A 22342-nucleotide genomic window follows, 5' to 3' on the forward strand; every position below is an offset into this window, starting at 1 on the left:
TAGCGTTATTAAGCCTCCTCATCCCCTCCCAAAGGAGCTTTCACTGGTCTTTAAAGCAACTGGCATAAACTGTGGTGATGAATACTGAGCACGGAAGGCTTTCTGATGAAATTTCGAGAGTGATGCATTGTCTGTTGGCCCAATGGGTTTGAAGTTGGATATGATCCTTGGCTAGGATTCATATTCTATTCTCCGCTCTCTCTTCTACAATCTGCTTGTCAAAGCCCAGTTTGGCAGCAACAACAACTCTTTTGGTGTCCCTGATCATGGGCTCTTAGAGCAGGAGGATCACTATGTTGTGTTTTCTGATCAGACGTCCCAAGTAACGGGTAGTTTGAGCATTACCTACCCCCCTCATGTTCCATGAAAGAAGACTAGTCATCAGTAAACGAGCCCTTTTGCTCAGCCATTCTTTGTAAGCTCTTCAGTCTTTGGCTCTTCTTGTTGGTGAAGTTGATTTTGGGATGATTTTTTAGCTTCTTTTTTTTCTCGTCTATTATGCCTGATCCTTCTTCCTAAGAGCTGCAGCTTATGCCTGATGTGATAGCTGCCTGTGTGTTGGACTTACCTTGAATGTCCACCTAGAGGGTTAAAGCTTCATCCTGCTTCTTGTTTTTCCTCCTGTTGCAATCCTAACATTCCTGTTGGGCTATTGTCGGTCCCTCTGTTTCCTCGGTGGTTTGTCATAACTCAGCTTCGAACATGTTGTCCCTAATGGATGTCTGAAGGTCCCTATCCATAGGGACTGGCGAGATGAAGGACTGTTTGGCCTGAACTGCTTTAGGCTCTGACTGAGCCTTGGTATTTATGAGATTCGAGTTGTCTAGCCTTTCTTTGAATAATTGCTGCACACTTGAAAGCCACCCTTCCCAGGTCACCATCAATTCTGGGGAGGGTGGAATCCATTGGTGCATTAAGGGCTGATTGATTGGTTGTCGGCTGGGAGTGAGCAGATCCTAAAGAGCTATTTGACATTGATCCTGTTTCTCCTTGTCCTGATCAAGTGAATGCTGCTGGTCTGGCTGGCTGTTGAGATCGTCCAAATTTTGCACACAGTTCCTGCTATCAGATGCTCCAGGTTGTTGTATTAATCGACATTCTGTAACAAAACTGCTGGGCATAGCAGCTGGGTGCAACTGATGGCTTCGTTGTTACACCTGCCGAGTGAGCAGAACTAGAGGAGGTAGCATGTCCAGCGTCTAGGGATCCATGGCTTGAGGAGATGGAGGAGCTTTGTTAGCCATAAGCCCTGGCAAAGCCTGAGATAGGAAGTCCTTCCGCTCCCTAAAATCCTGTTGAGGATTGGTCTTAGGCATAGTCTGTGAGACATTTGATCGAGCAGGTAATGGGCTTCTGCATTGACCGTCCGGGATAAGCTCATTGTTTGGCCTGCCTACTGGTAGATCCTCCATACTATCATTCTGGTGATTGGCAAAAGATCTGACAATCCACTGCTTTGTGGTTTCTTTGGCGTTGGCGGAAGGAGCTTTCCCTGTAGCTGTCGATTTTCCTGACTGACCACATAGTTCAAAATAGGCATGAATGGGGAATGATCTCCCATCGACCAACAGATTGCTCATTTTGAGGACATGGGCATCTTGGTGGGGAATGATTTTTGCCCTGGCGAACCAACGGTTGGGCCTTCCATCTGTTTTCGGGCTAGTTCAATGATAGAGCCCATTCATTCAACAATGCTGCAAATGGTGTGTTTGCTCCAAGCATGAATGGGGATGCCTTCTATGAGAATCCAGGAGCCTCTTCCCAACAGCATCATAGCAGGGCCCCAAGATTTGGCATTTTGCAGGCCAATTTTTTGGTGGAGAGTCCTATCTCTTGAGAAGGAGATGACTTCTCCCATGGATTTAAAAATCAGGATGTATGCTGTGAGGGATATTCTGAAAATCTCCACCTAAGGGAGGTGGAATGAAGATGAGCTCAGGAGGTCTCTAATGGTGGTGGTTGCATCGCTCGATCCCGGTATTTCCCCAACCAATGCATAGGATAGAGCTGCCCTGCCCTGATCTGAGATCCATTTAGGAACAATGATTGAGTGGGTGGGCGAGGGAGGGAATGGAGGATGAAGAGCCTCCTTAAATGATGTTGGAGCTGAACGGTTGGATGAGATCAGGGGTTGCTGAGCCCTTCGATCTTGAAAGCTCTGGGTTCCTGTGTTAGGTAGATTTTGCTGAGGCCGAGTAGTTGCGGTTCCTTTTATCTGAATGGGATTCGTACTTTTGGGGACCATTTTTTCAGCTGCTAGGATATTGGGCGTTGTTCTCTGGATTTCTTCCTTCACAATCATTCTTCGTCTGGCCAAAAATCGATCATTGAGCATTTGCTTGGCCTAATCAGCAACCTCCTTTCGACAGAATCTCACAAATGCAAAACCTCTGCCTCTTCCTGATGTCGCGAATGTCGGGATGTATACATCTGAGATTTCCCCAAACTGACCGAACTTGGTTTTTAGGTCTTCCTGAGCAATGTTGAAGGACAGATTTCCAACAAAAAGACTATAGCCTCCCTATTTTCGACGACTGCGCCGTATTGCTTGCCAGTCGTCTTCCATTGTCGGTCACCCCAAGTCGTCAATCATCAGCCACCATGGAGATGAGCTAGGTTGCAGAGATCCTCCTATTTTCTACACCCTGGTTTTGGAGTAACTTTTTTTCCTCTTCTTACGAGCCCATATCCATTACAAATGTTTCATTGACAAGCTGTCTTTTCATAAATGTCTTACATACAGACAGAAACAGATAGATGTTCTCTCTCTCTTATTATTATTATTATTATTATTATTATTATTAATTAATTAATCAAATGCAGTTGATGTGCTCTCGCCTATTGGAAGGAAAATAGCTCAATTTTATTCATTTATTTATTCCTTGGAGGAAAGAAAATTTTATTCAAGAGAAGAACCACATTCATACTTCTGGTGGGTGCCACAAAAAGATTGGCGGCCTCACATAATCATGTACTCAGACTCTCCCAAGGAAAGAGCCAAGGCAAGAAAAAACACACAAAAAAAGGAGCCTACCTCGCACGGTTGGACAAACCGAAGGAAGAACCTAGCCAACAGTAGACTATCGACCCAAAACCTGCACAATCCAAGGTGATAAGACCTTTCAAGTGTGTTAGAAATTTCTGTCCTATGGAGATATATCTTGTTAGGTCACCCCCACTCTTGAACCTAGCTAACGCGTCTCTATAACATTGTTGTTCTGTAGTCTATGGGAGATTTTGAAGAGCACTGACTGCTGAAAAAACTGTATGATTCCAAGCTAATTCCATAAGTTCCAGGGCCTTAAGGTTCGGGAATTAGAAACCGCTTCCACAACAATGTGGAGGATTTCTACAATGATGCTAGACAGCTCTAAATTTGCATAGATCTTTAAACCATCCATCAGGCACTACAACAAATTGGTGTTGAACCAGCAATTTCAGAGTGGCTTTTGCCAGAGCTGAGCAAAACCAGGCGCTGGTAAAAAATCTCTATAAATACTACTCTTTACGCTCTTAGCCCCTGAGTCTCTCTCTCTCTCTCTCTCTCTCTCTCTCTCTCTCTACAACTTGTTCACTCCCCAAGTATAGGGTTGTGATGTAGTAATAAACTCGGTGAGACCGAGGTCGAATCCCAATGGACTGAAACCTGTACGTAATCTGAAACTAACTAGAACTAGAACTAGAACTAGACTAAGATGAAATCTAAATCAAGTGAATATGAGGGAGTAATGGTGAAGTATTACTCTAAAACTTGTGAAAATAAAGGTGGGAACTAGGGTGTCAAGGATCCACTTGTAAAAATTGGGAAGCTACCTTGTATTGATTCAGGGATACAACTGGAATCAGAGTCATATCCTATTCAATTGATAAGAAGAGATTTGTTAATCTCTGAACTTCTCATGGATCTCATCATCAATAGATAAGAGTGGTGAAGATTTGGAAGTGATTCTGTCACCTAACCATGCCCAAGAGACTATGGCAAACAACAACAATTTACCAATCTCACAGCCAATTATGAGAGAATTGTGAAAGTTAGGAAGGATTCCGTCACCCTACCATGCCCATGGGACGATGATGAACAACATGTCTTACTAATTTCACAATCTCAATAATGGGAAAAACATATTTAAAGCTATCGCAGATCCATTGTAATTTGAGTCACAACAAACCATTAAAAACTAAAAATATACCTTCATAAATAAAAGAATCCATAAGAGTTCAACAAAACATGAATCAAAGCCAAGCAAACGTCCCAATTATGTTACAAGCTTCACCTCTTAGCCCTAATTAAGAGGTTTAGCCTAACATGGTTAGGCTCAACATCTTAAAAGAAATACTAAAAAAAAATTAAAAAAAATAACTAAATAAATATTACTCTACTCTTTCTCTGCCTCTGCCCACATCCCTGGAAAATTGAATGCCTTCTCTTTCTCTCTCATCACCTTTTATAAGTAATAGCAGTCGGTGAGAGTGGTTGTTGTAACAGAGTCGGAAACCCACTCTGTTTACGCAACAGAAATTTCTAGAAACTCTTACGCATCGGTAATGATTGGTGGGCCCATAATATGACTTATCAAAGAAATCCACGCCGTCCATTTGTTTTCCCTCGAAAAACCAGTCAGGCTTGATCAATTTTAGATCAGATTCGTGGTGGCCCACGTGATTGATTTTGCAGCAAAGACTCTGCCGTTCAATCTTACATTTGAGACTTCATGTACCTGTAATGCTTTCGTGGGACAAAACGGACACCTAGGTGACGGTCAAGCCCCCCCTCTGGACACAATGGATGGTCCCGATCATATCATTGAAATGGATGATGGGTGGGTCCCAATGTCAAAACCCAACTGCAAGCATGTCCGTCCCTGGATGTTTTGTGCTAGAAGACAGCTTTTGAAAAGTTTTGTTCAAAAACTAGGTGGGGCCCACTTTTGATGACATTTTCGGAGATCTACTCCGCTCATTATTTTCTCAGTAATGTATAAGCCCATGGGTCAAAGTATGAAGTAAATCCAAACTCTAAGTGGGACACACCATCCACCTGTGATGAGTCAATACAGAACGTTGAAGCATACTTACGTACATGCATATAGAGTTTTGGTTATTTACAAATTTGCTACTCTCCCTTCAATAGACGTATGTGGTTCGTTTCTCCCTACCGCACCGTCCAAAAGAAGTAAAATTTGATAAATATATATTGCTTTTCATGCTCTTTCCATCGGTTCAATTTGGGTCCTGATCTCCCAAGGATGTCCAAGATGCTTTCTTAATGGTTATTGTCTGATTTTGTCCATCGGGTTACTTAAACATTGATCCAAGGTCTGAATTTTGACATGTACGGTTAATTTATGGTCCTCAGGTCATATATGAAGTTTCGAGCCCAACAGATGGCGGGAACCCTGTGATCTTGTATTCTGACTGACTTTTCAAGCCTCTTTAGTGTGACGAACATGATTTTCTTGAATCTCGGCCATGTAATATTGTCGATCTCGGTCCCCTGGAGTCCGTCCCTTGCCTTGATGATTCTTGAGCATTAAATTCATGCTTTTAGCACCCTTTTTCAGTCTAGGCTCCTAAATTCATCTTGCAGCACAAACACGATTAAAATATGGCATTGAACAATATTATGTTCATAAAATCATGCAATAACTAGGGTCTAATATGCAATATTTGACCCTCAACACAACTCCCAACCAGCATTTTGCTAGTCCCGAGCAAAGTATGCGAAAAATAAGTTGGAAATTACTAGACAATTTTTATAAACTCAAGTGATTTTTGAACAACAATCCAGTCAATAGAATTCTAGGATTCATGAATATTGGGCATTACTTTCTCATAGACTAAACGCACGATAAACTTCATAATCAAGATCAAAGTATTTATCCTACAATTTGAAAAAATTCTAAGCATTATGATCTATGAGTGTATAGTGTAATCTCAGCTTATCATTAAGGTTCACTTCTCTATCTCATGATATCATTGGTAACCAACAAGAGCATTCAGGACACCAAAAACCTAAACTAAAATGTGCCTCACAAAACATTTTTTTTTTCTTTCTACCAACTTTTAATTTTTCCATTAAAATCATGCCAAGGAGGGAAATCAAATCCTCACCTATAGGGAGCAAACCTATGGTGAAGATCGTACACCCAACCATTTTCATATATCACCCATGGGGAATTAAATCTACACCTATAGGGAGCAAACCTATGGTGAAGAGTATTCGCCCCACCCTTTCCAAAGGTTTTTTTTCTTTTTTTCTTTTTTTTTTCTTTTTTGCTTTTTTTTAAAAAAAATTGATCTTGACGGGCAAATTTTCCAGGCTGGTTCCTTACATGCTTAGTGATTACCAAGTTAACCCTTCAATATCAAACTGAAACCTTAATGTGAAAGCGAGATGTGACATGTGAAATAACGACCCATTCAAAGTTTACAACTTCTAATTCTGGATTAACAATTCAAACTTAACTGTAAAATCTAACAGATACGGAATCCAAGAGTCATAAATTACCAACATCATGTATCATGAAATTCTAAGTGCCCTAGATGGCTGTCAAAATCACTTTGAATTCACAAGAAATTTAAAAAAAAATTAAAAATTTTCACAATTTTTGTGCTCAATACCAAGAAAATATTGATTAGGTAACCTAATCTCCCACCCCCAACGTAAAATTTACATTGTCCTCAATGTAAAAGAAATAAGTGTGTAATGCATATGAGACAATGAAAGTAATAGAGGAGTGATGGAAAGATAATACCTGGACGAAAGAATTAAGGGGCTTTCCAAAGATATCAGCATAAGAGCGGGTTAGCACAAGAGAGAAACCAACAAAAGCAAACTATCATAAAACAATGTATAAAACAAACTAACCTAATGGCATAAAACCGTCTATCCTAGAATAGCATAAAGAGAACTACCCTAGTCCTATAAAAGCAGTAAATTTTAATCCTCAACTGTGAAAGCACGGAAAATCTACTCAATCATGCATCTAGGTTCTTCCGTCGGCCAGTACCTTGGTAAATTTCTTAGAAGGTTTTTCAACAAGATCATCCAAAAGCCCATTTTGTAGTAGGCTTGGATGTCCTGGAACGTGAATGTCCAGAAAAACTGAGGGACCTTAGCATAAAGTTTTCTTTTAATCGTCTGAAGTGTCCAAAGTATATACGATTCACCTGTGGCAGAAAAAATTTTAAAATTAGTACACCATGATGAATTAGAGACTACAAGTAGATGAAATTCAGAAAAATTTATAGTAGGTGGTGTAGTCTCAACACACGTCGAAGTTTCACTCTTTAGTTCAATTTTCAGCTCCTCCTCCATTAATGGTAACCATTCAGGATCTGGGGGAGGAGGTACATCAAAATAAGGGTTCTCTCGGTCTGTGAAAACTACCGAGGTATTGTCTTGCGAGGCATCCACTATTTCTTGTATTATGGGATCATTTGAATCTGCAAAGTATGCCAAATAATCATCTAAAGAGTCGAAACATTCAGTTGAAAGGAGTTCATTCATCCTATCGAGATTTGTGATAATATATTCAATAACTCCTTTATCTTCTTCGAGAGTAGAAATGAAAATACTCTCTTGTTTGTTCTCAAGGTGAGATGAAATCACCACTGGGTATGTCTCTTCTTGACCTAAATAGGCATATTCTAAATCAGAGGGTAAAGGTTTTAGGTCAAGCTTCGGTGGCTTGAGGTTAGGCACGACATCAGTTTGGGCTAATTCTTCAAATTGTGGCCTCCATTGGTTAACTTCGAGTACCGGCATAGTATCAAGCAAGGCACACATCTCCCTAATTATGTCATCATCCAAGTCATGGGGGTATGCTAGGCATGTATCTAGAGGGTCAGAGGATAAGGTCAGAGGCGTTTTATCTTCCACGAAAGAATCAATCATGTTAATTTCATAGAAATCGTCATCATCCTCTGAGTTTCTACCGTTATATTGAAAAAGATGCTTGACTCCAATGTCATATTTCTGAAAGACATAGTCATGACACCATTCCTGCAATTGATAATTGCGTTTGAAGTGGCAAGGAATGGGCGACTAAGAATGTCTGGAATCTGAGAGCTCATGTTATTGATGGGTTCGGTGTCCAGGATGATAAAATCTACAGGGTAGTAAAATCTATCAACTTCGACCAAAACATCCTTAATTATCCCTCTTGGTACACGAACAGAACGATCAGCAAGTTGTAGTGTGGTTAGGGTGGGTTTTAATTCACTCAAGCCTAACTGTTTGTATACCGAGTAGGGAATCAAATTGACGCTCGCTCTTAAGTCAAGAAGTGCATGATCAATTCGATAGTCCCCGATTACACATGATATGGTTGGGCTACCGGGATCTTTGAATTTCTGCGGCACGTCTTGCTTCAGGATGGCACTCACTTTCTCGGTCAAGAAGATCTTCTTTTGAATACTCTGTCGTCGTTTGGTCGTGCATAGGTCTTTCAGGAATTTGGCATATAAAAGTATTTGTTTTACTGCATCAAGTAGAGGAATGTTGACTTTCACTTGTTTCAACACCTCTAGAATATCCTGCGAGTTAGAGAGAGGTTTTGGTGTGACCAACCGTTGGGGAAATGGAGCAACTGGCTTTTCTAAAAATTCCGGTTCTAATTTTTGTGGGGCCTCACTAGATCCATCATGTTGTCCTCTTCTGGTTCTTGAGGCTTTTCGGGCCTAATCGGAAGGGTTTTATCAATGATCTTCCTACTCCTAAGAGTGGTGATGGATTTAGCGTGCTCCATTTGATTTAAAGAGCTGGGATTACTTATCTCATATTGTGGTTTAGGATTGGGGAGAGGTTGTGCAGGAAGCATCCCCTTTTCTATAACTGTCATACGTGAATCCATCTTTTGCATAAAGTCTCACATTGCCTGGGTCAACTCTTGCATGGAATTTTGAACCGATTCTTCTTGAGATTTTCCCTGATTTGGATTTTGATTGAAGAAACTTTGAGGGGTAACAGTTTGTCCATTTCTCCAACTAAAGTTTGGATGATGTTTCCAACCAGGATTGTATGTATTAGAGGTCGGTCCATTGAAAGGTCTTTGATAAGTATTTATGATATTGGATTGTTCATTCAACACTTCTCGAAAGGCAAGTGTCATAGGACAATTTTTAGTTGTATGAATGTTGCAATCACAGATGCTGCAAACACTTTCCTTAGCCTTATCCTTCTTTCCTTCCATGGCCTCAACTTTTCTTATGAGTGTAGTCACTTTATACTTGAGATCATTCTCTTCTTTCAAGAGATACAATTCACCTTTTCTCCTTAGATTGATTCGGCCTAGACGTAGTGTTCGATTTTGGGTAATAATCTCATGATTGTGTTTTTTCAGCAAGACTATCGAGGTAATCCCATACCTCGTCGACATTTTTATTAATGAATTCTCTATTATACATTGTCTCGACCATTTGGCGCATGGAAGATGTCAGTCCATCATAGAAAAAATTTGTAATGCGCCACGTTTTGAAGCCGTGTTGTGGGCATGAACTGACCAAATCCTTGAACCTTTCCCAACATTGGTAAAATGTTTCATCCTCCTTTTGGGTGAAGTTCATTATTGCTTTTCTAAGGGTAATCGTTTTATGATATGGAAAAAATTTCTTTATGAATTCCCTCTGCATATCATTTCATGTGCCAATGGATCTAGGACGCAGTAAATGTAACCACGTCTTAACCTTCTCTTTCAAGGAAAAAGGAAAGAGTTTCAGCCTGACTGTGTCCTTAGACACATTTTAAAAATATAAAGTGGTTATGATCTCATCAAACTCTTTCAAATGTAGATATGGTTCTTCAGATTTAAGCCCATGGAACTTAGGAAGGAGTTGGATAACCCCTGGCTTGATGTCCATATGTCCTGTATTTTCAGAAAAAACCATGCATGAGGGCGTACTCAGCCTCGCTGGTTGTAAATAATCTCGTAAAGTACGAGGCGGGGGTGCTTGATGCACCTCATTCTCATCCTGAATATCTTCCACCCTAGGTTGAGGTAGAAGAGGTTGGTTTTTAGCCATCACTTCAATTAACTAAGGGGATTTCGAGTGGTGTTTAGTCCTGCGATGGATAGTTATCCCCTCAACCAATCCTCCTTTAGTCAAGAGACGTCGAGTGTTGTCACGGGCCCACTTGGGCATGAAACACTCACAGCCCTCAATCTAATTCGAAACCTAATCTTAAGAAAGGAAAAGAAAATGTAGAAAAAAAGAGAGGGTTGGAAAGAAGTTACTAAATTGGAGTCCCTAAATTAAAAACCTGCAAAAGAAAACAAAACAAGTTAGTTTCTAAAGAGAAGGTCTAAAATTAAAAAATCCTTAAAAAGAAAGATAGAAGTAAACTAGTTTCTAAAAGAAGAAATTCCTAAAGGAAAGTGAAAATTTCTAAAATAAATTCGGAAAGTCGTAAACTAGAAAGTAAGTTACTAAAAGAGATCTGGAAAATAGAAAGTGGAGAAGGAGCTTACCGAATTAGAAATTTCTATCTTAAAAGCCTACAAAATAGGAAAGTTAGTTTTTGAGCAGAAAGTCTACAAGTAGAAAATTTCTAAAAATAAATTAGGAAACAAAGTTAGATTTTAAAAGAGTTAGAATTAGAAACTTGCTAAAAAAAATCCAAATTTAGAAATAGCAAGGAAGAAACTAAGAAAGAAATTACCAATTTAGAAACTTATCTCAGAATCCTACAAAACAGAAAAGTTGGGTTAGTTTCTAAAAAGGAAAGAATTTCTAAAAGAGGAAATAACTAATTCTAAAACTAATTAATTTCAAAGAATCGTAACCATCAATCCCCGGCAACGGCGCAAAAACTTGTTCACTCCCCAAGTATAAGGTTGTGATGTAATAATAAACTCGGTGAGACCGAGGTCGAATCCCAAGGGACTGAAACCTGTACGTAATCTGAAACTAACTAGAACTAGAACTAAACTATGATGAAATCTAAATCAAATGAATATGAGAGAATATTGGTGAAGAATTACTCTAAAACTTGTAAAAATAAAGGTGGGAACTAGGGTGCCAAGGATCCACTTGTAAAAATTGGGAAGCTACCTTGTATTGATTCAGGGATACAACTGGAATCAGAGTCATATCCTATTCAATTGACAAGAAGAGATTTGTTAGATCTCTGAACTTCTCATGGATCTCATCATCAATAGATAAGAGTGGTGAAGATTTGGAAGTGATTCTGTCACCTAACCATGCCCAAGAGACTATGACAAACAACAACAATTTACCAATCTCACAGCCAATCATGAGAGAATTGTGAAAGTTAGGAAGGATTCCGTCATCCTACCATGCCCATGGGAGGATAGTGAACAACAGGTCTTACTAATTTCACAATCTTAATAATGGAAAAAACATACTTAAAGTTATCGCAGATCCATTGTAATTAGAGTTACAACAAACCATTAAAAACTAAACATATACCTTCATAAATAAAAGAATCCATAAGAGTTCAACAAAACATGAATCAAAGCCAAGCAAACGTCCCAATTATGTTACAAGCTTCACCTCTTAGCCCTAGTTAAGAGGTTTAGCCTAACATGATTAGGCTCGACATCTGAAAAGAAATACTAAAAAGAAACAGAAAAAAAGAACTAAATAAATATTACTCTACTCTTTCTTTGCCTCTGCCCACATCCCTGGAAATTGAATGCCTTCTCTTTCGCTCTCGTCACCTTTTATAAATAATAGCAGTCGGTGGGAGTGGTTGCTGTAACAGAGTCGGAAACCCACTTTATTTACGCAACAGAAATTTCTAGAAACTCTTATGCATCGGTGATGATTGGTGGGCCCATAATATGACTTATCAAAGAAATCCACACCGTCCATTTGTTTTCCCTCGAAAAATCAATCAGGCTTGATCAGTTTTAGATCAGATTCGTGGTGGCCCACGTGATTGATTTTGCAGCAAAGACTCTGCCGTTCAATCTTACATTTGAGACTTCATGTACCTGCAATGCTTTTGTGGGACAAAACGGACACCTAGGTGACGGTCACGCTCCCCCCTCTGGACACAATGGACGGTCCCGATCATATCATTGAAATGGCTGATGGGTGGGGCCCAATGTCAAAACCCAACGGCAAGCATATCCGTCCCTGGACGTTTTGCGCTAGAAGACAGCTTTTGAAAAGTTTTGTTCAAAAACTAGGTGGGGCCCACTTTTGATGACATTTTCGGAGATCTACTCCGCTCATTATTTTCTCAGTAATGTGTAAGCCCATGGGTCAAAGTATGAAGTAAATCCAAACTCTAAGTGGGCCACACCATCCACCTGTGATGAGTTAATACGGAACGTTGAAGCGTACTTACATACATGCATATAGAGTTTTGGTTATTTACAAATTTGTCACTCTCCCTTCTATAGACGTATGTGGTTCGTTTCTCCCTATTGCACCGTCCAAAAGAAGTGAAATTTGACGAATATCCACTGCTTTTCATGCTCTTTCCATCGGTTCAATTTGGGTCTCGATCTCCCAAGGATGTCCAAGATGCTTTCTTAATGGTTATTGTCTGATTTTGTCCATCGGGTTACTTAAACATTGATCCAAGGTCTGAATTTTGACGTGCACGGTTAATTTATGGTCCTCAGGCCATATATGAAGTTTTGAACCCAATGGATAGTGGGAACCCTATGATCTTGTATTCTGACTGACTTTTCAAGCCTCTTTAGTGTGACGAACATGATTTTCTTGAATCTCGGCCATGTAAAATTGTCGATCTCGGTCCCCTGGAGTCTGTCCCTTGCCTTCATGATTCCTGAGCATTAAATCCATGCTTTTAGCACCCTTTTTCAGTCTAGGCTCCTAAATTCATCTTGCAACACAAACACGATTAAAATATGGCATTGAACAATATTATGTTCGTAAAATCATGTAATAACTAGGGTCTAATATACAATATTTGACCCTCAACACAACTCCATGACTCTCGCCGTCTCTCTCTTCTCTCTCTACAACTCCACGAACCGAGTCCCTTTCTCTACTATTTGCAGCTTCATCTTTTAGCTGGTTGGTCTCTTATCTCCTGAAAAACTAGTAGCCATGTGATTTTTAGGCAGGATTTGCCTGTAAAGGGAACCATTTCATTACTAAAAATTATGATTTTTGACTTTTCACTTGCAGGTGTGATTCGGCTTGTGAAATACCTTTCACAAAAGCATTTATTTGGCAAGAAACAACTGTTAAAACTTGTTGTGGATGCTGGTACAGGAACTACAACTGTTGGTTTAGGGCTTGGAGCCTTGTGTTTAGGGTGTGTTCAGATGTCTTATGCATTTAAAGTTTGCAGAGGCATTTGATGGTTGCACTACTTTTTTCTTACAATAATTTACTTTTAGAAGCATTTGACAAACACAATAGTAATCTTGAGGCCTACCAGTTTCAATGGTCCTTGATTGGGCTAGTTTGAGCCCAGATGTTGAACTTGTTTATATCTCTATCAATCTGTTGTTGGTGGGTCTCAAGGAATATTTACCCACTACATGATCTCTATCAATCTGTTGCCATAAGTACATGAAATGAATAGATCCATCTTCAGATACAAAGCCGACTGAACATACCAGTGCTTTGAGTGTGCTTTGCCGGCACTTATGCTGCCGACGGCCAGCATAACAGTCAGTAAAGGTCCTGACCGTTGGTAAAGCCTTTACCGACGCCACCTTTATCGGTTGTTGTTGGACCACGGGCAAAGGCTTTGCCGGCGGTTTTCTGGGCCTTTGCCAGCAATTTTGACCGCCGGTAAAGGCCAGTTTTGTTGTAGTGGTGACTGATTGGGTTGGGTTTTCAAGTGACAGTGGCCCACTATAATGTTTATTTTATCCATGCCGTCTATCCATTTTGGATTATTAATTTTATTTCAGTGCATAAGCTAAAAAACAGAGTAGATCCAAATCTCTAGTGGACCACATCATAGGAAAACAGAGATGATAGAACGCCCACCATTAGAAACTTCCTAGCGGCTACTGTAATGCTTATTTTGCATCCAAATGGTCGATTAATGAAGAGAAAACACAATGCCAACTTGATCCAGAACTTTGTGGCCCATAAGAAGTTTTTAATTGCAGGCATTTAATCACCACTTATCCCTGTGGTGTGGTCCACCTAAGATTTGGATATTCCTAATTTTTGGGTTCATGTCCTAAAATGAGCTGGAAAATTGGATGGACGGTAGAGATGAAACACACACATAATGTGGATCCGACAGAGAAGCGTCTAGCATTGTTAACATGCCAAGAGTCCATTGCCTTACCATTAATGCTCTTTCCGTTAGAACTCTATTATACGTCTCTCTCCGTTTGGTAGTGCACGCACTCGACCACATATGGGTAAACGCTTTTCAAGTCATTTCTTTTCTTAGCCCCCCTGCTGAAGTGACGTCACCACTTTCTGTGGGTGCCACCATGATGTATGTATTGGATCCACACAGCCCATTCATTTCGTGAGATCACTTTAGGACATAATCCAAAGAGTGAGAATGATCCAAAATTTCAAGTGCACCCCACCGTAGAAAACAATGGGGATTGAACACTTACCATTAAAACCTCTTTGGGCCATAGAAGCTTTCGATCAAGCTAATATTTATGCTTTACCTTATTCCATGTCTTTTTTAACTTATAAAAAAGTTGGATCTCAAATAAACATCATGGTTGGCCCCAGGAAGGTTTCAACGGTGGCTGTTACTGTCCCACTTTTTTCCCTGATGGGGTCCACTTGAAATTTGGATCAGCCTAATTCTTTGACTCACTCTCTAAAATGATATCTCCAAATGGATGGATGGTGTGGATACAACACATACATCATGATGGGGCCCAAAGAACATGGTGACGTCACATAAGTAGCCAGACTCGCTACGGTCTGGTTAAGTAGCCAACTGGCTTCCATTTCCAATGGATGCGGATTGCGGCCAAAGCCTTCAGCATGAACTTATGGCAAGCTAGGTGGGGCACACCATGATGTTTGTGAGAAATCCACTCTGTCCATCCTTTTTTCCATATAATCTTATAATGTAGGCCCAACAATGAGGCAGATCTAAAACTCATGTGGGCTGTACGACTAGAAACAGTAAGTGGGGGAATTCATGTCATTGAAAATTTCCCGGGTCCACCATGATTTATATATGCCATCCATTTGGTTCATGAGGTTATTCTTACAGGGATGAACTAAAATTATAAAAACGTTAGCATAATCCAAAACTTTTGTGGCCGCTTGAATGTTTCAATGGCGGAAGCTCAATCCTCACCTTTTCCTACCATGTGGTCCACTCGAGGTTTGGATCAATATCATTGTTAGGTCCATGTCCTAACATAATCTAAAAAAACTGATGGCCGGGATAGATTTATCAAAAACATCACTGTGGGCGCCACCTAAACATGTTACTACTTTTGATACCCTGTGTGACGGTATTTTAGTAATTCATAGAGGATGAGATTTTTAATTCTTTAAATTATATAGAGAAGGGAAGCGGGCTAGCTACTCAACCAGATGGTAGCGAGTCTCGTGAGACGTCACCACGTTTTGTGGGCCCCACCATGATGTATGTGTTGTATCCACACTATCCATCCATTTGGAGAGATCATTTTAGGGAGTGAGCCAAAGAATTAAGCAGATCCAAAGTTCAAGTGGACCCCTCCACAAAAAATAGTGGGACGGTGACGGCCACCATTGAAACCTTCCAGGGCTAACCATGATGTTTATTTGAGATCTAACTTTGTTATAAGTTAAAAAAGACATGGAATAAGGTAAAGTATAAATATTAGCTTGATCGAAAGCTTCTATGGCCCAAAGAGGTTTTAATGGTAACCGTCCAATCCACATTGTTTTCTGTGGTGGGGTGCACTTGAAATTTGGATCTTTCTCACTCTTTGGATTATGCCCTAAACTGATCTCGCGAAATGAATAGGTGGTGTGGATACAATACATACATCATGGTCCAACGGAAAGAGCATTTATCCTTCCGTTGTCGAGTGCTTGCACTGCCAAACGGAGAGTGAAGCCTAATAGAGCTCCAATGGAAAGAGCATTAACTGTAAGGCAATAGACTCTTGACGTGCAACCATTCCTATTTCACCACGTCACTTCAGTAGTCTCTTGGCTACTGAAGTGTTCAGTATCCAATCTGCTCTCAATCCATGGCTCAACTGCTCTGAAAGGTACACGCCGCGTGTCAGGAATGGTTAGCTAGCTTGGGAAGTGGATTGGCTGATGTACCACACACCAAGTATATAGCTAATGTAGGTACTGTTGAAACCAAGATGTCTTAAATCTGTTTTGGCGGGCTCGACCGGTCGAGTGGGCCGCTAGACTAGTCGAGGCCCGCTCAACTCAAAGTCCAGCAAGCTTGTATTTTGAGTGTCCGTGATGCTCGACCAGTCGAGGGGATGGCTTGACTGGTCAAGGGGGTCCCTCGACCAGTCGAGGCCTCGACTCGACTAGTCGAGATTACGTAGATCCTGCGCGGACTGTTTAAATTTGAGGCGGTTTTCAGACTTTTCCAAAGGAGGTGCGTAAGTGGAGTTTCTTAAACTATAAATAGGGGTACCTATGGCTATTCTAAGTAATTCTAAAGCTTTTTAAAAGTTTTCCAAGGATTCCTAAAGGGTTCTAGGGTTATCAAAGGGTGTAGTGAGGGTGAGATTCGAGATTATTCGAATCAGGTAAGTCCTCTCTCTTGTAGTTTATTTTCATAGTGGATTTCTGTGCTCTTGAGGAGCGAAAGTCTACTATGACTGATGATGATTGGAAGACTCTTGATAAGAAGGCTTTATCATCGATCCATTTATGTCTCACGGATGAGGTTCTCTCAATGTCATGAGGGAAAAAACTGCGGGTAAGTTATGGGCAAAGTTAGAGGATGTTTATGCGAAAAAATTCTCTGAAAATATCTTACACTTGAAGTGGCAGTGGTATAACTTCAAGATAATATAGGGTGGAGATCTAGAGACTCACATTACTAACTTTAATAAATTGGTTTGCAAATTGCTGGATATGGAGGAAGTGATAAAAGATGAAGAATAAGCATATATGTTGCTTAATTCTCTTCTGGCGTCTTATGAGTCATTCAAGGACACAATGTGCTCAACGAATAAAACCCTGAGTGTCGACACCATTATCTCAGCCCTTCAAGGGAAGGCTATGAGAAAGCTAAACGGCGATATGGGGATATCTACTGAGGCATTATTTACGAGGGACAAAAATTCTGAGCAAGGTACATGTTCTTCAGGTTTTAGATCCAAATCTAAGGGCAAGGGCAAAGGAAAGGTAAAGTGCTGGAATTGTGGGAAGGAAGGACATGTGAAGAAGAATTGTGAAAATTCTAAATCGAAGAGAGAAGATTCTGAGGCTTCAAACAGGGAGGCCAATGTTACTACGTCAGATGGATTGAGTGGATGTGATGGTAATGTTTTGTCTGTGTCTACTATCAGACGGTCATACGATGATCGTAAGGACGAGTGGATACTAGACACAGGGGCATCTTTTCACATGACTCATCATCGGAGTTAGTTCACCAGCTACAAGGACTGCGATGGTGGACAGGTATTTATGGGCAATGACAGTACCTGTAATGTTGTGGCTGTTGGTACGATGCGTATTGAGATGTTTGATGGGGTGGAGCATACCTGACTGATGTCAAGCACGTTCTTGATTTGAAGCAGAATCTGATTTCTCTTAGTGTACTTGTGGCAAAAGGATGCAAGTACACAGGTATTGATGGTGCTCTTAAGGTTTCTAAGGGGGCACGGGTAATCATGAAAGCGCAACGACTTGGTAACTTATATAGGTTGATCGAGAGTACTTCAAAAGGTGGAGCTGCAGTGGATGTAGCGAATTCCACCTCTGCACGTGTGTGGCATGTTGGGCATGACCACATAAGCGGGCAGGGCAGGAAGGCTGAGATGTGTAGACAAGGATACAGAGCAAGTAGAGCAGCACATTTGAGAAGAATTACACAGCATAATCGCAGAATATCGGCGAGGTACATGAACGACTCCAATATCGCGAGGGATTCATCTTCTATTTAGATGGCTCTAGATGAGCTTGGTGCTGAGAAGTGGAAGGTGACTATGGGCGATGTGATGGACTCGTTGTACCAGACCAACATATGGGAGAGGGTGGAGCTTCCAGTAGGCCGGAGAGCAGTTGGATGCAGGTGGATCTTCATGAGGATACAACATACATACAAGGCGAGGTTGGTAGCGAATGGTTATGCTTAGAGAGAAGGGATCAGCTTCTCAGAGATATTTGCGTCGATGGTATAGCATGTGTCTATTAGATTCGTGATTGGCGCTGGTTGGCCAATGTAATCTTGAGGTAGAAGGATGGATGTAGAGTCTGCACTTCAGCAAGGAAAAGTAAAGAGCGGATCTACATGAAGCAACTAGAGCGGTTTGAAGTTAAAGAGGCTGAGAAAAGACTTTGTAGGAGGTCGTGCTTTGACCTGTCGCCTAGGCAGTGGTTTGATTCCTTTATGGTGAGTCAGGAATCGATTACATGTAAATCATCAATTATGACATGTCTGAAATCAATGTATTGAAGACTCAGTTAAGTGGGACATTCAGGATGAAGGATTGTGAGGGCTGTAAAGATGGTTCTCGGCATTGAGACTGAAGGAGGAGTAGGCTTTGGTAATCATAAGAGGAATACCTTGTGTGTAGGTATTGATCAAGGATGTGATGGGTCAGGTAAAGCCGGAGAGCGTTCCCTATGCGTCTCTCCTCAAATTTTCCTCAGGACATGTCCTAAAACAGATGAGAAAAAGTAGGATATCTCATGAGCCTTATTCGAATGCGGTTAGCAGTGTATGTCATGGTCTGGATTAGACCAGTTATTTCATAGGCTATTAATGTTGTGAGCAAATACCCCAGCAAGTAATATTGGATAGCGGTGAGATGGTAAGAAGATTACGTCTTTCCTTTTGAGAAGATAGGAGCAAAGATGGTTGGGTACGTGGATTCAGATCCGGTAGGCATGTTCACCTAGATCGCTCTTACAGAGAAGTTCAAGTTCTGTATAACTTCTTTGAGCTTGGCGATGTCGAGAAAGAAGGATGGAGTATGCTTGAGAAGCTATGATGTGATACAGAGATAAGAGAAGAGGTCAAGGAGCTACACGGTTGAAGATTGAAGACATGGTGGAGATTGTTGAAACCAAGATGTCTAAATCTATTTTGGCGACTCGACCGGTCGACTAGTCGAGGCCCGCTCGACTCAAAGTCCAGCGAGCTTGTGGTTTGGGTATCCGTGATGCTCGACCAGTCGAGGGGATGGTTCAACCGGCCAAGGGGGTCCCTTGATGTTGAGGGTCAAATATTTCATATTAGACCCCAGTTATTGCTTGGATTTACGAACATGATACCATTTAATGGCCCGCTTTAATCATGTTTGTGATGCAGAGTGTATTTACGAGCGTGGACTGAAAAGGGAGCTTAAAGCATGGATTTAATGCTCTGATGATACTCAAGGCAAGAGACGGACTCCAGGGGACTAAGATCGACGAAATTACACGCCAGGGATCCGCGAAAATCGAGAAACTGAAGTTCAAGCGGCCTGAAAGTCAGCCAGAATGCAAGATCACGGGGTTTTCATCATCTGTTCGGCTCAAAACTTCATACATGGCTCGAGGATCAAAAACTAACCGTACATGTCAAATTTTAGTCATTGGATCCCTCTAGAAGTGGCCCAACGGACAGATCAGCCCATAAGTCAGTGATTTGGGGCCCGCCTGGTATCTGAAAATGTTTCAATTTTGTTCTCAACGCCTTAAATGGAGTGACACAGCAAATGGACGGAGCAGATGTCTCACAAACATCACAGTGGACCCTACATGAATAGTGCGTGTACATGGTGTACACACACCGGCCGTGCACCAGACGGTCAGCCCGGTCAAAGACGGGCTGACCCGTCTTCTTCTCCCCATTTTTCATCAGTGGGCCCCACTCGCTCTCCAGATGATAAATCTGGACCATTCATCAGACTCCCAGGGTCCATGTTACCATGGCCTAGGTGGAGAAATTTCAAGATACATCGGAGATCGATTTTCGATCGTTCAAACGGAAGACGGACGACCGGTTTAAAAATTCAATGGGCCACACTCAACCCAATCAAAAACCGACCATCTCAAAATGTTTTTTTGAGGAGAAACTAATGGACGTAGTGGATTTCGAAGATACCAAGTATGTGGACCCCACCAACTCTCATTCAAAAAACAGAGCCTTCCGCGAAAGCTTGAACAGGGACTTGCGGCGGATCTCTTTGGGCCAACACCGTGCATCAACGGTCAGATCCGAACCGTTTATGAGACTCAAACCGCTCCTCTCACTCAGGCCTAGGTGGATAGATTTCAAAATACATCGGAGATCGGTTTTTGATCGTCCGAACGGAAGATAGACGGAGGAACTGTTTCAATTGATGGGCTGCACTAAACCTGAGAAAAATACTCCTTCTCGACTGAAATTCCGAGAGGAATTCAATGGACGGGTTGGATTTCTCGTCTGACATCAATCCTGGGCCCACCGACTTCAACAGCGTAAGGTTTTACGCACTACGCACGTCCAGACGCAAACGACTTTCGTGGGCCATTGTGCGATCGTATTGATGGTCGGATCCATGATCTGGACCGTACACATGTTACAACAGGTGGCCATAACCCTAGCCAAGATGTCAGAATCAATAGATGAATTGATTTCGCACCGAAATTCTTCTCCAGAAGGTGAGTAGTTTCGCATGGCTCTTCCGCAGCCTATTTCTTTTGGGACTCCATAGCAGCTCCGGGGAGAGCCTTTTTGTCTTTAAAAGGGAGGAGCTTTGGCTGGATTGGGGGGAAGGTTTTTTTTTGGGAGGCTGGATGTAAGGCTGGAATAGGAATCGAGATCTGGTTTTTTCTTTCCTTGTTGTTCTTTTCTTTCTCTTTTTATTTTTATTTTTTTTGCTTTGTTCAGCCCATTCATGTGTGGCTAAACCTCTTAGCTAGGGCTAAGAGGTGAAGCCTGTAGCGAGATGGGAGATAATATTTCATGCCTTTAATTTAAATTTCTGAACTGAATTTGATTTTAGTTGATTATCAAAGGAATGTTTTCTTAGTCTTTAATGGTTTGTTGTGACTGAAATTACAATGGGTTTGCAATGGCTTTGAATATTTCTTTTTCCCTTTTGATGTTTATGACGTCAGGAAGCCCTGTTGTTCACCATCGTCTCCTGGGCATGGTTGGATGATGATACTCTTCCTAACTTTCATGCACTGTTGATTGGTTAGTAATTAGTTTAATCTTGTTGTTTGCTTTGTCTCCTGGGCATGGTTAGATGATGGAATCCATTCTAATTCATATACCTTTCATCTTGTGAAGACTAGCTCAAGTAAGTTCAGTTTGATTTCCATGATTCTTGATGCAGGCATAAGATCTCCCTGATCTCTACAAGTGGATCTCTGAATCCCTAGCTTCCTTCCTCTGAATTTCTTAAGTTTTAGATTAATCTCTCACCATTATTCATCATTTTATTGGATTTAGATTTCATCTTAAGCTAGTTCAATTTCTACCTAGTTTCAGATAACGTACAAGTATCAGTCCCTTGGGATTCGACCTCGGTCTTACCGAGTTTATTACTACATCACAACCCTATACTTGGGGAGTAAACACTTGACCAGTCGAGGCCTCGGCTCGACTAGTCGAGGTTACCTAAATCCTACGCCGACTATGTAAATTTAAGACAGTTTCCATACTTTTTCAAAGGAGGTGCATAAGTGGAGTTTCCTAAACTATAAATATGGGTCCCAGTCCCCAAGGCTATTCTAAGTAATTCTAAAGCTTTCTAAAAAAATTTCAAAGATTCCTAAAAGGTTATAGGGTTATCAAAGGATGTAGCAAGGGTGAGATTCGAGATTGTTTGAATCGGGTAAGTCCTCTCTCTTGTAATTTCTTTTCATAGTGAATTTCTATCGCTTTGTGCGGTGGTTTTTTCCCGCCAGGGTTTTCCACATTAAATCTGCATGTTCTCTTGTGATTGCTTATTGCTCTTGGATTGCTATCCTAGATCTAGATCTGTGTGATTCCACAGCACAAATCGCCAACAAGTACGTGTCGTGCGAAGCCGAGCGCTGACACTCCTCAAGTTTAGTAGCTAATCCATGTCAGAGTCGTCTGTAACATGGGATCCGATTGAGGACGCGGATTGGCTAGTTATCCTGCCACTAGCCAATGGCTAGTGGTCAGTGCTCCATGGGCTCACCATGATGTATGTGTTTCATCCATGTGTTCATCCGTTTTCCGTATCATTTCATGGAATGAGCTAAAAGCTGAGGTAAATTCAAATCTCAATGGAACCACATTTAAAAAAATAAAAATAAA

At 41.2% G+C, this 22342-nt stretch overlaps 1 non-coding gene across 1 annotated transcript; it reads left to right on the forward strand.

Annotated features, from left to right (window-relative positions):
- The first annotated feature begins 9478 nt into the window (after positions 1-9478).
- LOC131222074 (small nucleolar RNA R71) lies at positions 9479-9585 on the forward strand. The gene has a single exon (XR_009159782.1). It is a non-coding gene; the product is annotated as a small nucleolar RNA R71 (small nucleolar RNA).
- Positions 9586-22342: the final 12757 nt, after the last annotated feature.

Source organism: Magnolia sinica, chromosome 12 (assembly GCF_029962835.1).
Source record: "Magnolia sinica isolate HGM2019 chromosome 12, MsV1, whole genome shotgun sequence".
In the NCBI taxonomy this organism is placed as follows: domain Eukaryota; kingdom Viridiplantae; phylum Streptophyta; class Magnoliopsida; order Magnoliales; family Magnoliaceae; genus Magnolia; species Magnolia sinica.